Here is a 16,382-nt window from a genome sequence, read left to right as displayed (position 1 = left end):
AGTCCTACTGAGCCATCAAACTCTTTTTGTATTTTGGTAAACCCTTGAAAATGCTTTTGCCAGAAGGGTAGGGAGCCCAGGTGGAAAGTGTGGCTGCCCACCCTTCGGGTATGCAAAATCTTGTAAATTTTCTGTGTCAAAGGTAAGCTATTCAAATTTCACAGCCACAACAGTTTTTCTGCTCCTTTTCTCTCTTTGCCCTCAAGATGGTCTCCAAGGGGTTTTACTCAACGCCATACGATGCTGAAAGTTGAACAGGAGCGATATGGTAATTGCACACGAGCTACAGTTAAGGCCTAATGAACACTATGTTTATGAAGAATGTAGCTCTGATTTCTAAAAGCACTTTGGTAAATTATACAAATTAAATATTCATTACTTTGTACTTCATTAGTTCACATTTGGAACACTTTTTCTTCATTATAATAGCCTGGAGTAAAAGCTTTTTGTGTTTTTTCTTAATACATTTTATTCTGTTATTTTTCAGAAACTCCTTACTTACAATATTAGGGCAAAACTGTTATTTTTTTCCACGGGGACCATAATATTCAGTTTGCTTTAAAAAAAAAAAGCTATGTATTTATTTCACACAAAGAAAGTGAAGATGTGTTTGCAGTTTTTATTTTGAATAGTCAGCATGAAACTGTCAACTTTTAACTCCAATTTTCACTCAAACTTACCCACTTCTCTTATTCCAACAAATATTGCTATTTCAGGGCGCCTGGGTGGCTCAGTTGGTTAAGCGGCTGCCTTCAGCTCAGGTCATGATTCCAGGGTCCAGGGATCAAGCACAACATCAGGCTCGCTGCTCAGCAGGGAGCCTGCTTCTCTCTCTCCCTCTGCCTGCCGCTCTGCTACTTGTGCTCTCTATCTGTCAGATAAATAAATAAAATCTTTAAAAAAATAAAAAATTGCTATTTCATTAAGGGAGAAGCTGGGTGTTAAGTTGAAAGTGTTGTAGAGTTATAAAGAATGTTTCTTTTCCGTGTTGGAATAACTTTACAGTGATTTATTAGTCATCAGGTTCTGAGAAGTTAAACATCCTTTAAGTAGTAAGGTTATTTGTCTGAGATAGGTGATAAATAGACAAGCTTCCTCAGCACGTGGAAATTAAAGTAGGAGAAAGAATTATGACTGGAGCCACTCTTTCCACTCCTAAATACCTAGTCAGCTAAAATGTGTACTTCCGTCAATGCCTTCAGCAAATGAGTGTGTGTGTGTGAAATGCTTCACCTAAGAACTCCTCCCAAGATTCTCTCAGCTGATTGTGGGCGGCAGGCGCTCAGTGAAACCACTAGATGCAGGTGACTTAAAAAATGAGCTTGTAATCAAATTGTCTTCCGATTTAGAGATCATCAGCTTTTCTTCATGTAAGATTTCCACAAATGGCAATTAATGATGGGTTTTTGCTCAGAGCGGTTGGCAAGAGAGAAAAATTCTAAGAACGCCATTTTAAAATATTTCAGAGAAAACGGTCTGCCTGCACTGGGACGAAATGATACTGAAACATTAAGGAGCCCAGGGCTGGAGGACAGGAAACTTGAATTTGAGTTCTGGATGTAGCATCTAGTCGTGTGTATTCGTAAAAGGCCTTTAGACGTCAGTGATCTAATCCAGTAAATGGGAATAAGAACACTGGTTTCACCCACTCCTTTGGTTCATGGTGAACATATCATGAAATTATAAAGCATTAAAAACAGGAAAAAATGAAAAAAACCTTTAAAACATAAAATATTCTATAGGTTTATGGTATTAAAAATCCAAATCATAAACTCTATAATTTCCAAACACTAAGACACAACAACAGGGACCCCCGGGTGGCTCATTCAGTTAAGCATCTGCCTTAGGCACAGGTCATGACCCCAGGGTCCTGAGATCAAGTTCTGCATCAGGTTCCATGCTCAGTGGGGACCCTGCCTCTCCCCCTGCTTGCTTTCTCTCTCTCTCTCTCTGACAAATAAACAAATAAAAATCTTTTTAATATAAAAATAAATAAATAAACAAATAAGACATGAGTAATAAAATATCAACTCAATTCCATTTTAAAGCATGCCAAGTGAAGAGAAAAATGGTGGTCCAGGCAATTAATGAGATGCTAGCTTCTCTTGAGTGCTAACCATATCAGGGGTTACCAACCAGTTTCAGCAGGATGGTCATTACGTCTCTTATATGAGAGCTCGTTCATTATTCTATTTGCTACTAGCTTTTATTTTAACTGACCTTTCTTTCTTAGGGAATGTCAAGAAAATAAGAGAGTCATAAGAATAAGATTTCAGCTGGAACCTGCAAGAGAAGTCAATAGGGGGCTTTGCAGGTATTAAATCTACTTGTTTCAAAATTGAAAGAATCCAGACAATGTCATGAAATGAGGAAAGGAGCAAGATGATGACCCAAGAAGCTTAGAGAACAAAACAGAAAATAGAACCCAGACTAAGAAAAGAGCCTTAGCATAACTGTTTTTGTTTTTTTCATGACAATTAGGAAAAGAAATGCTTGAAAGCAACTGAGAAAGAAAAAAGGTAAAAGTAAAGACCCTACTTCAGAAAACTGCGTAAAATTTTGATTGGGATAACTGTATATTGCATGCATCAAAGAGAAAATTACTCAAAGAGTCTTAGAAGCCAGAAAAGCAACCTACAAATCAATTCTGACATGTTATAAAGAAACAACATCTGAATTTGTCAGCTGGATTCATTTGAGGAGAGAATGGTAATTGTAAGGAGTCAGAGATAATGGGGAAATTGCACGTTAAAGTAACAGGATGGATAGGGAGTTTCCAACAGGCTAAGAATGACAGGCTAGGGTAAATATTAGGACTAGCGCAGAGTTCAACAATAATGCCTATTCCCGTTCTCTATTGATCTATGTTCATTCCTGACATTAAAACTGGTTTAAAATGCACTTTATTCAATGAGCCTCTTCAGAAAAATCACAGAACTATGATAGCAAGATATGTTAAGTAGTTCATCCAGCCATCCACTCCTCAAATTCTTTCAGTGCATTCCGGCCAATGGGAATTACATATGAACATCTTCTGGGGACGAGATATTCTGTTACCTGAAGCAACACATGTCACACTTGGTAAATGTTGTATGCTAGAGAAGTCTTCCTTCACCTAAGCTAAAATCAGTCTCTTACAGCTTCTTTTCATTGGGCCCGTTCTTCCCTTTTAGGGGTACACAGCCCAATGGCTGTCTGCTCTGCTCTGTTCTTTATTCTTTTCTTTCTCAGATCCATGCATAGAACATGCATTGAAAATGAATGTTTACACAAACATTATACACTGTGCTCTTATAAATTTACCTCTCCTTTTATTCTTAGAGAGGAAGCAGAACTTCCCAACCCCCCACCAAGGTCCATGCCTTAACATCACCACAGGTCCAAGGTTCTGTGACAAACCCACTTTTCAATTTCCCAGGAGGAAGGCAACTTACATTTGATGAACCCTGTTGTGTGCCAGGGATAAGACGGATCATGTCACTCAATCTTCTCATCAACCCTACAAAACGGGTACTGTGATTAGCCTCTTTAAACAGATACAATAGTCAGTTTTATGCTTTTACACTTAGAGATTGGCTCTATAGTAGTCCGGTGTTATCCGTAGTTTGAATTTCTTCAGTCTCAGTTACCTTTGGTCAAATGTGATCCAGAAGCAAATCATCCCCTTAACAAATCATCCAGAGTCAATGTTGGCCCAACACTGCCCTGCAGTGCATATATCATTCACCCCACTTTGTCTCCTCTCTGGGGGATTTTATCATGTCCCATCATCACAAGAAGAAAGGTGAGTGCAAAATAAGATATTTTGAAAGGACACACTCACATAACTTTTATTATAGTATGCTGTTGTAATTGCTCTATTTTATGATTCATCATTGTTGTTAACCTTTACTGTGTCTAATTTAGAAATTAAACTTTATCATAGGTATGTATGTATAGGAAAAACATAACCTATACATAGGGATCTGTACCTGCGCTTTCAGGCATCTACTGGGGGTCTTAGAATGTATCCCCTGTCGATAAGGGGGGATACTGTATATTGCTTTCCTAGGAACTGATTTCTATGTGTGCTTTTGAATTCCTTAATATATATTTTCTTTTCATGTTTATATTTTTTATATGAGATCTTCTAGAAGTGTTTTTCAATTCTTTCTTGAATGAGGCAAGATATAAAGAAAAGAGATGGTATTTAAAATTGACATTTCACAGATGGGGTGCTGAAACCCAAAGAGGTTGAATAACTTGACCAAGAGATGATCAGACTCTGGAAAATGGATTCTCAGTAGCTGAACTCTTGAGAATCTGATTTATAAACCCAAAATCTCGTTTACCACTTTTAATGGAAGGTCTCTGTGGAAGGATAACCGATGCCCATCATTGCACAAAGCACTCAAAGACCAAGTCACAAATCAAATCACATATCAGAAGCCTGCTTAGTTAGAGCCGCTGAAAAAAAGAATCTATGATATCCAAATGATATTTACATAAATATGAAAGAGCTCAACTGTTAATCTCCTTTGTCTGGAGAGATTGCAAACTAAAGGTTTTAATAAAAATGCTCCTTAATATTATAGAACTGGGTGTCTTAGACCTTTTTGAAGTGAGGCTATCTAGGTTTTATCTTTCAAATTTCTTTTCTCATTGTTATCAACTAGTTGCCAAAATTGACAGAAACAGAACTCCCTAAGAATGTAATTTTAAAACTTAGGTCACATTAAAAATAAAATTACATAAGTTGAATATACTTCAAATATTTGTTTTTATTTAGGGAGAAAATACTGCTGATATTTAAAAATATCACAAAGATATCACATCTGTTTAGGTAGAAACTTTTTGGTTTCCATTTTATGGAACAACATTTTATGCCCTGATTCCTAAACAGTAAAGATATGCTTTGTGTGAGGTTGGAGGCCTGGTCAGATCCTATGAAAGGAGCAAGAGAGTTTCCCATGAAGAGAATGAATGACAACTATATGATGGAAAAAAATCTGGGACCAGGGGCCAAGGGACTGTGGAGTCCAGGGTTGGAGGACGAGTTCGAAGAGGCCAGGTCCCAAGGAATTAAACTGGCCACAGGCATACATCCCCAGGCCTGAGGCTGAGAAGCTGGTCTGCGATAATTTAAAATTAGAAAGGCCAGGGTACTTGAAATCTAGGAGTGCTGATTTTTCTCATTGAACTCTGAATTTTCATATTCTGTTGCATGACCCTATTATGGAATCCTCAGACCGTCAGGGAAATTTTCTTAAAACGTCACTTCTTAGTATTGTGTTTGGTGGATTTATGGGAGATGCAAACTTGGGATTCCTTAGGACAAAGAAGGGAATAACAAAAAAGCATAAGCAACTAATAGTATTTGCCTCAGAAACTGAACCACAAGAACTACTGTGGGGGGAAAAAAAGCAGTGTTTCTCTTGATGGTATCCATAAATATTGTTTTGCATTTCAAGTTTTGACAGTCTCCATTGAATTTTTCAAATTATGATCATATTAAGCCAAGCTCCCAATGGGTATGTTATCAGCTATGTAAAATCGAGAACACGTTTCAGAAAAAGAGGTAAGTATTGCAATTTGTTATACTTACATTGATAAAACAATACAATAGAAAATATACTCTTGTTCTTGTTTTAGAATTACGAAAATGAATAATAAATGAGCATAAAAGGGAACTCATAGCCATCTTATATTCATTATAAAAGAAGTTGCATATTTTGAGATTTCTGTTAAACTGAAACATCTTTATATTTGCAAATCAGGTTTTTTAATCTCTCGAAATTTGTTAAAAAATTCACATTTCTAAAATGTGACTCACTGGAACCGATTTGAAATTTTTACAAAGTCTCCTGCTATTAGTCTTCAGAAACACATAATAATGTATTATCTCATGTTATCCTTTAACCTGTAGGAATTAGGAAATTAAAATTTTAAGTGGACTCAGTTCAGTAATGTTTCAAAAGCTAATCAGTGCTTCCAACTCTTTTATCTTTCTTGGTCCTGTCATATAAATATATGTTATCAAGGATATTAAGGTCTCAGAGTTAAAGTTCTGAGATGAATTCAGATTTCTCAGGCTATGAACTCAAATGTGCAAATCATGTCAATTTAATTTCTACAGTTGTGCTAATTTTTTAATTGAACTTCCTTTCTACCCAATGAGAGCAACTTAATTTTAGTCAATTCAGAGTAAAAAAAATAATAATAATACAGAGTTTTCTCAGTCAATTAATACTTTTTCTCAGTCAAATTTATTTCCCTTGCAGCTCCTGTGGTGGTGTACAAGTTTTGAGAAGGTTCACACAATTGAATCTTACTCATGTCAGCTCCTCCAGCTGCCCTTGAACCTGGATAAGTCTCCAGGTTTTGGAGTCTGAAGGACATCTAATTTCTCATCCAATCTCTAATCACAGGTTCCAGGCATTCTTGCTGCCACATTATTCTCCTAAAAAAAAAAAGAATGCAATGCTATGGTCTACAAAATCTTCTTCCACTGCTGTCATATCACTCTCTGTAGCATGGGAAATATTCAGATGCTCTCCAAAACCCCTCAGGGTCCAAGAGGAACACAGTGAGCTATCTCCATCCTTCTTTGACCAGATACATGAAGGGTTAGCCCTTTGACTTACGTTAGTCTTTGTGTAACTCCCTAAGATATCTGGGTAACTGACTGTGGTCTTCTTCCCCCAAGACCAGTTCAGGAATGGGCTCACAGCAGGCTGTGTTCACGAGGGGAGGTTATGAGTGATGACTGAGAAGTATCAACCCTCAGGGCTCAGGGTACTGCTCTTTAATAACCATAAATTCATTGTATACTCAAAACTCCCATGGTGCAAATCCAGGTGGATGGCTCATTTTCTTGTACCTAGGAAAACACTAAGTTCTTCCTAGGTATTCACTAGCATCTAAGTCTCCTCTTGCTCAAGATTTGCACCAAAATTTAGACAAGTTTCTCCTTACAGAATTTCTATCATCTTGAGGGTAGGAGACATTGCCTGATATCACGTACTTCTCTTATGGAAAAAATTGTTAGCCATAGTGCTCCAGGACCATGGATTTTTGAGATCAAAAAGGAAAGGGAGTGTAATCATTATGTAATGTATATCAAATCACCACATAGTACACTTTAAAGATACAAAATAATGTATTTGTCAATTATTCCTCAAACAAATTAGGGGATGGGAAAGACAAAAGGCATTGAGATTCAAAAACGTCTTTTGTCAAACTTTTGTCTCTGCCAGGATTCCAAAAATCATTAGGTGATTCAAGGATTTATTAGATCATTGAAAAAGACTATAGAAGACCGTAATTTATATAATTGAGCATTCAACGAATTTTGCTATCAGATACTCTTAGTTTAATAACCAGCAATTGTATAGATAATTTTCTCTGAATTACAAATAATTTCAACTTAAATATGAATTGTGCTTACTTGATTAGAGAAAGTGTGTTCTTATTTTTAAAAAATTATTTTTTGAAGTTTGTTTTCAAACTCTTTCTCAGCATAAGCTGTTTGCCAGTATTTAGAAGAAATCTTTTTTATTTTTTTGGCACAGGAGATGGTTTTAATTATAGAAATCAGTTTTATAACACCGTTTGGAAAATACTCTCTGGAATCTAATTTTTAGACAATCTTCTTGCAATTTTAGATTTTTCACATACACTTGCACCCTCCTTGGTGTTGTACTATTATTAGTATTTTTGTATCACCCACACTTTCACTTCTCCAAAGGTTTGGGCTTATTTTATTTCAGCCAACTAACTTTCATAAGGAAGGACTGAGTCCAGCTTTTCCTATTTATTAAGACTGGGAGTTAAGATTTCTCTCCCATAACATAAAAGTTACTTTCATAGACATTTTCTAGGATGTGGATCTTAGGTTGTTCTTTACTAAATCAGCAATGACTACAGATTTCTCAAAGTGCTCTTCACACAAATACTCTCCTCCCTGCAAAAAACAAAAACATGCAATTCTGATCTATACCAAAAAAGAGATTAAATGACTGTGGACTATCTATACTTTCTAGATGAAAACCACTGATAATGAGAGTATCAAATAGTATGACCACTAGAATAAATAATTCAGTAGCATCTAGAAAAGTGAAAATGAGTTTACCTGAAGACCCAGCAAACCCATGTCTAGGTAAAATACCTTGAAGGGACTTACATATGTGCAATGGGAGACACTTACAAGGATAACACGGCAGCATTATTCCAATGGTGACACCTGATATATTCTGAGCGACATTCAATAGAGGAATAAATAGATAAAATATATCAATACTTCAAAGCAGCTAAAGATAAACTTGATCTCTCTCTGACATTGGCAGATCTCAAAAGCATCTTGCTGAGAATGCAAGAAGCTTCAGATTAATACACAGAGTGGGATACAAATTGCATGCATTTAAAAGCACACAGAAGGGGCGCCTGGGTGGCTCAGATGGTTAAGCATCTGCCTTTGGCTCAGGTCATGATCCCTGGGTCCTGGGATAGAGCCCTATGTCAGGGTTCTGGCCCAGTCTCCCTCTGCCTCTGCCTTGCCCCCTGCTCATGCTCTCTCTCTCTCTCTCTGCATCTCTCTCAAATGAATAAATAAACTCTTTAAAAAATAAGTAAAATAGGAATAAATAAATAAGGAAAAACACACAGAAATTGGCAACTAATGAATCGTTGAACACTGCATCAAAAACTAATGATGTACTATATACTGGCTAACTGAACATAATTTTAAAAACCACACAGAAATAGAAATAACACTATTCATGTGCACATGTATTTATAGGCACAAAAATTAAAACTGGATACACATCAAATTCTTCCTCTAAAATGTAAAATATTCTTGGATAGATTTTTTTTTTGGATAGATTTTTTTTAACTGATATAATTCAAACATCTAGAACTCTGCCTGACACACTATAGGGGTTCAATAGATACTTACTGAAAAATGCATTCATGATAGTGGTTGCCTGGAAGTGTGTCTGGGAGAGAAATTAAATGGGGAGTGAGAAACAAGGGTTATCAATTTCATCTGCAATGTAAATTTCCTCTTATTTAGAAAGGAAGAACAATACAAAAAGTGGAGTGGAGGGAAAGAGTGGGGTGAAGGGGAAAAGGGAGGGAAGAAAGGACTTGCAAAAATGAAAAAGTCACCAAGTTTCAGTTAATTAATCTGTGCATGTCTTTTATAACCATCCCAATGTTTTCCTGTATTGTTTATCTTCTTAAAAAATGCAACCTGTACTTTTATTTTTTAAGATTTTATTTATTTTAAAGAGAGAGCGAGAACACAAGTGAGGGGGGAGAGGAACAGAGGGAGAGGGACAAGCAGATCTGTGCTGAGTGTGGAGCCAGATGAGGGGTTCGATCCCATGACCTTGAGATCATGACCTGAGCCTAAATCAAGACTCAGACATTTAACCAACTGAGCCACCCAGGTACCCCTGCAACCTGTATTTGTAGAAGCCATGTGACTTAAAAAGTAATAAAGAATTTAAAAAGAAATTCCATGAGAACATCCTCACCCTTAATTCTAAACCCTTGTCACTCTTATATTTAAGTTCTTATTGTTTCATGAGTATTTATTTTGTTTTCCTCTTTAAATTATGAGTAACTTGGATAGACTCAATCTTTAATTTATTATATTTCACCTAATCTCCTGATTCAAGGGCGCCTGGGTGGCTCAGTGGGTTAAGGCTCTGCCTTCGGCTCAGGTCATGATCTCAGGGTCCTGGGATTGAGCCCCAATCACGATGGACTCCGTGCTCAGCATAGAGTTTGCTTAGGATCTCTCTCTCCCTCTCCCTCTGCTCCTCCCATTTCCTGCATGTGCTCATGGGCATGTGCTCGCTCTCTCTCTCTTTCTCTCTCTCAAAATAAAAAATAAATAAATATTCTCTCAAAAGTCAGAATATTTGGCTTCTGGCTTCAGTTCCACCTAAAACAAGCTCTGTGACCTTTACCAGTTTCCTCAATTACTGTGGAACTTTGCTTCCTCATTTGACAATTAGAGATATTGCAAGTGATCTCTCTTAAAGCCCCACTCATATTTAAGATTTAAGAACTTCATAATCTACATTTCCTCTTAGTTCTAAAATTCTATACTGATTTTCCCACTAAAATTTTATTACCCATATTTTGTACCTTTACTCTAGCATCAAGTACCCTCCCCCCTACAATGACTACACAGTACCTGATAGGACACAATAAATATTTGCTGTTTTAAAGTGAATAAGTTCTAGAATGCTAGTTAAATTTTTGAAAGAATCAAATCTAATGTCAGTTTCGTGTTTTGGGTTCACAAATGCTGCCTTAACTCAAGCCACAAAGTTATGAGAGAAGAGGCTGTTCCCTGGGTTGTTCGATTACCGCAAGTCAGTGGTGGGATACATATTGTTTTTCTCTTAATGTTGCAACATGTTGATAGGAACTCACATATTGCCTTCCTCTTCCCCTGTGCCTTTGAGTAATCATAGATCAAATGGCGCGCAGCCCGTGAATCTTTGCCTCCCTCCAACATGATCCTTTTGAAGCCAGTGCAAGGTAGACCTGTTTCTGTGTGACTTTTAAGTTCCATTTCGACAGCCCTGCTTGAAAATCCAGTTACTATGGTGATAGGTACCACTGCAAATAATCTCCTTCTCAACAACTGAAGTTATACCCTCCTCAGTAAAAGCCCTATCTATGGCTTAATGGTTCAGCAAAAGGCCGACAGATCTATGGTCTTATTTCCAACTGAGAGGTTTTTAATAAGTAGTTTTGAGCTCCCAGAACCTGAGAAAACTGAGCAGGCTCTGTCTAAATTTAGCAAGGTCAGTCCTAAAAGATGTTGCCTCAACAGATCAAGTCCTGTATGAATTGGAATATGCTGCCTTGGCATACCAATGTTGGACTCTCTTTGGAGGCAATGGAAAGAGAAACAAACAGACACCCCCTTTTCTTTTCAAAAGCTAAACAGGGAGTACACAGCTGTCCTCTAGTGGGATTCTCCTGCCAAGAGCCCTCACTCAACCCGGGGCTCCCCCAGCTGGACTCCCACCAGCCTCTTGGAGCTGTGGGTCTCACTCTCCCTCTCTCAAAAGACAAGGGGAGTGGAAGAAGGGCAGGTTTTCTATGACTGCAGAGAAGTGATCTTCTTGGCATTCTCCTCAAATACATATGATTTCACATAAGGATTAGATTCAGTAATAGCCCACGTCGCAGGTTTTACAGGCTTGTGGCTGACTCGTCGCATGAACCAGCTCAGGTCCAATTTATACAGCAAATGACATTCTCGGTTCTGAACAACCGCCTCAAGTGGAACTTGGGGGGAAAATGTATATTCTACTAGATAACTTCACGCACTACTACAGTAGGAATATCTCAAAGGTCCGAAATGGCTTTCTTCATCTTCACACACCCCCAGCAGTCTGCATAGGTCAGGCGAGCAGCACGGCAGGCACGTGGTGCTCAACAGGGTGAGGGGGTGAACAAGGGAAGGGGATAACACATGAATAAATTTAATCCAAAAGTCTACTGATACGGGAGACATTTTCAGAGATGTTCCATATGTTTATCACTAGTCATCTTTAGCTGTTTTCAGGACAGATTTTTTTTTTTTTCTAAAGCTTCGATAAGACCACCGGTCAGATCCTCTCATGAAGCTTCCGGCAAACAAGGAATTCAAGGAAGCTATGTGTTCATGAAATGAGCCAATAAAAATTATGATTATAATCACGGGCTTCAAATTAACAGGGTCGCAGTCTGTAAATAAGAACATCTGATGACATAAGCAGTAACATCTTAAATTAATGTCTGCTCTGAGAGAAAGACACAGCTTGAGGCGAAATGCAGGCTGCTGGTGATCCTCTAGCACGCACTGGGGGCAATGAGGCCTGAATCAGCAAATATTGTTGTCATTAGATGATACCTCTACCTTGGAGACTACGGTTTTAATTGTCATCTCTAATTACTAATCAAAATGCTGGGAATCAAAAAGAGAAAAGTCTCTTAACCATACCACACCGTGATTTTACTTTGAGAAAAGACATGTTCCTCACTCAGAGTGTATGTGTGTGTGTTTTCCAGGGTTAGCTACACAGTTTCAACCAGCCACAACCCTATGTTTCTTTGAAACCCTTCCTGGGTTGGTAAATTGTGAATAACTCCAGATCAAAATGCTGCGAACCTTGTTACCTAAGCACAGTGGCCCTTCTCCCAGATCACTTAGTGATAATCAGTCTCTTTGAATCTAATTCTAAAAAAAAAAAAGCTTTATGAACACAAAATTCATGTATTGTACGATTTTCCATCAAATCATTTTGCAAAACATATTAAAAACAGGTTTCTAGGGACTCCTGGGTGGCTCAGTGGGTTAAGGCCTCTGCCTTCAGCTCGGGTCATGATCCCAGGGTCCTGGGATCGAGCCCCGCATTGGGCTCTCTGCTCAGCGGGGAGCCTGCTTCCCCCTCTCTCTGCCTGTCTCTCTGCTTATTTGTGATCTCTCTCTGTCAAATGAATAAATAAAATCTTAAAAATTAAAAAAAAAAACAGGTTTCTAAAGCACTGGGTTGATTTGGCTTCTCTCCTTCCTTAGCTTCCCAAGAAACCCACAATCTTAATTTTTTTCCTCTGTCGCTATGATCCCTCTTCATACAGTTTCATTCATATAAGTGCTGTTTACTGTCCTGTCCTAGAGCTCAGCAAGCCACATTTTTTCCCTCTGCCATCTTGATTCCCCATCTCTTCAGAATAATGCTACAGGGGCGCCTGGGTGGCTCAGTGGGTTAAAGCCTCTGCCTTCGGCTCAGGTCATGATCTCAGGGTCCTGGGATCGAGCCCCGCATTGGGCTCTCTGCTCAGCAGGGAGCCTGCTTCCCCCTCTCTCTCTGCCTGCCTCTCTGCCAGCTTGTGATCTCTCTCTGTCAAATAAATGAATAAAACCTTAAAAAAAAATAATGCTACAGATGCAGCTCCCTAAATCTGCATTCTAATCCTACATTTTCTTCGAATTCCAGATCTGCCATCTAGAAATCTTTATGAAAATAACATATCTGAGTGATATGTTATCTTCCCCACAAATAATCTCCTCTTGACATCTCCTTGCATTATTAATGCCTATTCTAGGTGCTGAAGCCCCAAATCTCAGAATCATTGTTTATTCTTTCCCTTCCTTGACCCCCCCCACAACAAATTAGTTCATCCCACAGGCTATGAATGCAGTCTTCTATTTCTTTCTCCTTGATCATTCCTGGCCCAGCTGTCTTAGTTCAAATTATTAGCTTCCACATATGCTATTGCTGGTCACCAGACTGAGCACTAGGTTCCGTGCTCCAGTTAACTAAGCCAGGGGTGCCTAAAGTAACTCAGCTACATTATATGTACCTTATATAAATAAATTATAATACGTAATTATATAATACATTGAATTTTTAAGTCATTCCCCCTATTGTAAGTGCGTGTGTGTGTGCCTCTAGTTATAACATTTGACAGTTCAGAGCTTTCATGCCATTCGCTGTAATAACTGGAACCGTCATGCACTGCTGGTGGGAATGTGAAATGGTACAGTCACTTTGGAAAGCTGTTTGGAAGTTTCCTTTAAAGTTAGATGTACACCTACCATATGTCTCAGCCACTCCCTTCCTGGGTATTTATCCAAGAGAAATGATTTAAGTCATTTTGATAAGCTCCCTAATGCATCAGATTAACCAGGTTTTTTGGTTTTTTTTTTTAAGATTTTCTTATTTATTTATTTGACAGAGAGAGAGAGAGAACACAAGCAGGGAGAGTGACAAGCAGAGAGAGAGGCAGGCTCTCCACTGAGCAAGGAGCCCAAAACGGGACTCAATCCCAGGACCCTGGGACCATGACCTGAGCTGAAGGCAGACGCTTAACTGACTGAGTCACCCAGGCGCCCCAAGATTAACCAGTTTTCAAACCAATATTTTTCAATATATAACAGTGATGCACAAATGCAATTTTGGAATGCTTCCAGCTTTCTAAATCAAGCATTCTAAAAGTTCTTTGAAGAAACAGGACTTCTCAGAGAATGGTATATTTGGAAGAGGGAAAGTTTATATCTTTTTAAACTACATTTAAAAAAATAGGCAGGAATATGGTGCTAATTTTATTATTTCTCCCTCCCCAAAGAAATTGAACTTGTCTTCCGTTTAATTGGCAGACTTGATATGGGTGAGTTTACTCACTGGCTCACTGACATGAATGGTTACATTTATGGCACACAAAACTAATGAACACAGGGAAGGGGGAACAGTTGAGAAGTAGCAGACAGAACTTTCCAGTCATTAAACCTATACAGATGGTATCGAGCTCCTTTCTCTGGATACCTGTTTTACAACCATCGTCTAATAAATCCATCCAAAGCCGATGCAAGTCAGGAAAAACTGCAACACCACATCTTTTTTAGAGTTAGGAAAAAAAAATACCTCTGGCAGGACAAAGAGGAAGATGCTTATTTCCTGAATGAGCTAAGAACAAGGAACAGCATAGAAACTTGTGCCAAGACCTACAGCCTTCAAACCTCAGATGTCTAAGAATGAATTCCATTAGGGAGAAGGGGAAGGGAGTTAGTTCACTATTGAACCAAATTTTTATTTTTTCAATTATCGTATCTTTCTTTGTATCACCCAATATGTGGCACACGATAGGTACTCCTTTTTTAGGAGGAGATTATTAACGGTTTTATTGAGGCATACATGATATATCATAAAATTCACTCATTAAAATATATGGGATCATTTTTAGTAAATTTACATAGTGACACAACTACCATTGCATTCCGGGTTTAGAACTTTTCTATCACTCCTCAAAGTTCCATTATGTGCATTTTTAGTCATGGACGTTTCCTCCTTTCATCCTAGGCAAACGCCGAGCTGCTTTCTGTTCTTACAGTTTAGCATTTTCTAGAAATGTTCAATTGAATGATGCAATACGTAGTTTTACATGTCTGGATTTTTTTCACTTAGTGTGCATTTTTAGGTTTATCCATGTTTTTGCATGTCATAGTTTTTCTTCATTTTTATTGTTGAGTAGTGTTTGTACGAATATACCACATTTTTGTTTACCCCTTTGCCAGTTGATGAACCTTGAATTGTTTCCATTTTTTGGTCTGTTAGGGATGCAGTTCCTATGAACAGTTGCATTACAAGTCTCATGGGTGTATGTTTTTATTTCTCTGGAATGAAATCACTAGGTCAAATGACAACTGTGCTTTTAACATTTTATGAAACCGCCAAACTGTTTTCCAAAGTAACCATTCTGCATTACCACAAGCAATGGATGAGGGTTCCAATTTCTACACATTTTCTCCAACACTTAGTATTTTCATTCTTTTTTATTACAGTCAAGCTAGTGGGTGGGTGTGGAGCTCATTGTGTGTGTTTTACTGGTAGCTTTATGGAAATAATTATAATTAAGATACAATAAGTTGAATATGTTTAAAGTGTATAATCAGTTAAGTTTTGACATATGTGTACAACCATAAAATAATCACCATAATCAAGATAATGAAGGTGCCCATCACTAACAAATTTTCATTTTCCCTTGTAATTCCTCTCTGCTGCATTGCCATCTGTACTCCATGCCCGAAAAGCACTGATCTGTTTTCTGTTACTATAAATTGGTTGCAATTTCCAGAATTTTATATAAAAAATTAAACTATACAAGGTCTTTTTTTGTCTAGCTTAATTCATTCAGTATAATTATTTTGAAATTTACCTTTTTACTTTTTACTTCTTTTTACTTTTACTTCTTTACCTTTTTACCTTTTACTTCTATCACAGTTTTTTTTTTTTTTAAGATTTTATTTATTTGTCAGAGAGAGAGAGAATGAGCACAGGCAGACAGAATGGCAGGCAGAGGCTGAGGGAGAAGCAGGCTCCCCGCTGAGCAAGGAGCCTGATGTGGGACTCGATCCCAGGGCGCCGGGATCATGACCTGAGCTGAAGGCAGTTGCTTAACCAACTGAGCCACCCAGGCATCCCAACTTCTATCACAGTTTAATCTTCCTTATTGCTAAATAATATTCCAGGGTGTGGATGTCCCATAGTTTACCCACTTACCTGTTGATGAGCATTCAGGTTTTCCCCCCGAGTTGTTAGCTATTACAAATACAGTTTCTATGAACATTAATGATTATCACTTTGTATGGACATAGGCTTTCATTTCTCATGAGTAAATACCTATGTGTAGAATGGCTGGGTTGTATGGTCTGTGTATGTTTAACACTTCAAGCAACCACTCTACTGTTTTCCAAAACAGCTACATCATTTTATATTCTCACACAGAGTGTTAGAGTTCTAGTTACATCATTCTTGCCAACAGCTGGTATAATCAATCTTTTCAATTTTAGGCATTCGAACAAATGAGTAGTGTTACATCATTGCAGGGATTTT

The sequence above is a fragment of the Lutra lutra genome, chromosome 8 (assembly GCF_902655055.1).
Source record: "Lutra lutra chromosome 8, mLutLut1.2, whole genome shotgun sequence".
NCBI classification, from domain to species: domain Eukaryota; kingdom Metazoa; phylum Chordata; class Mammalia; order Carnivora; family Mustelidae; genus Lutra; species Lutra lutra.
Note: the sequence above shows the minus strand (reverse complement) of the source record.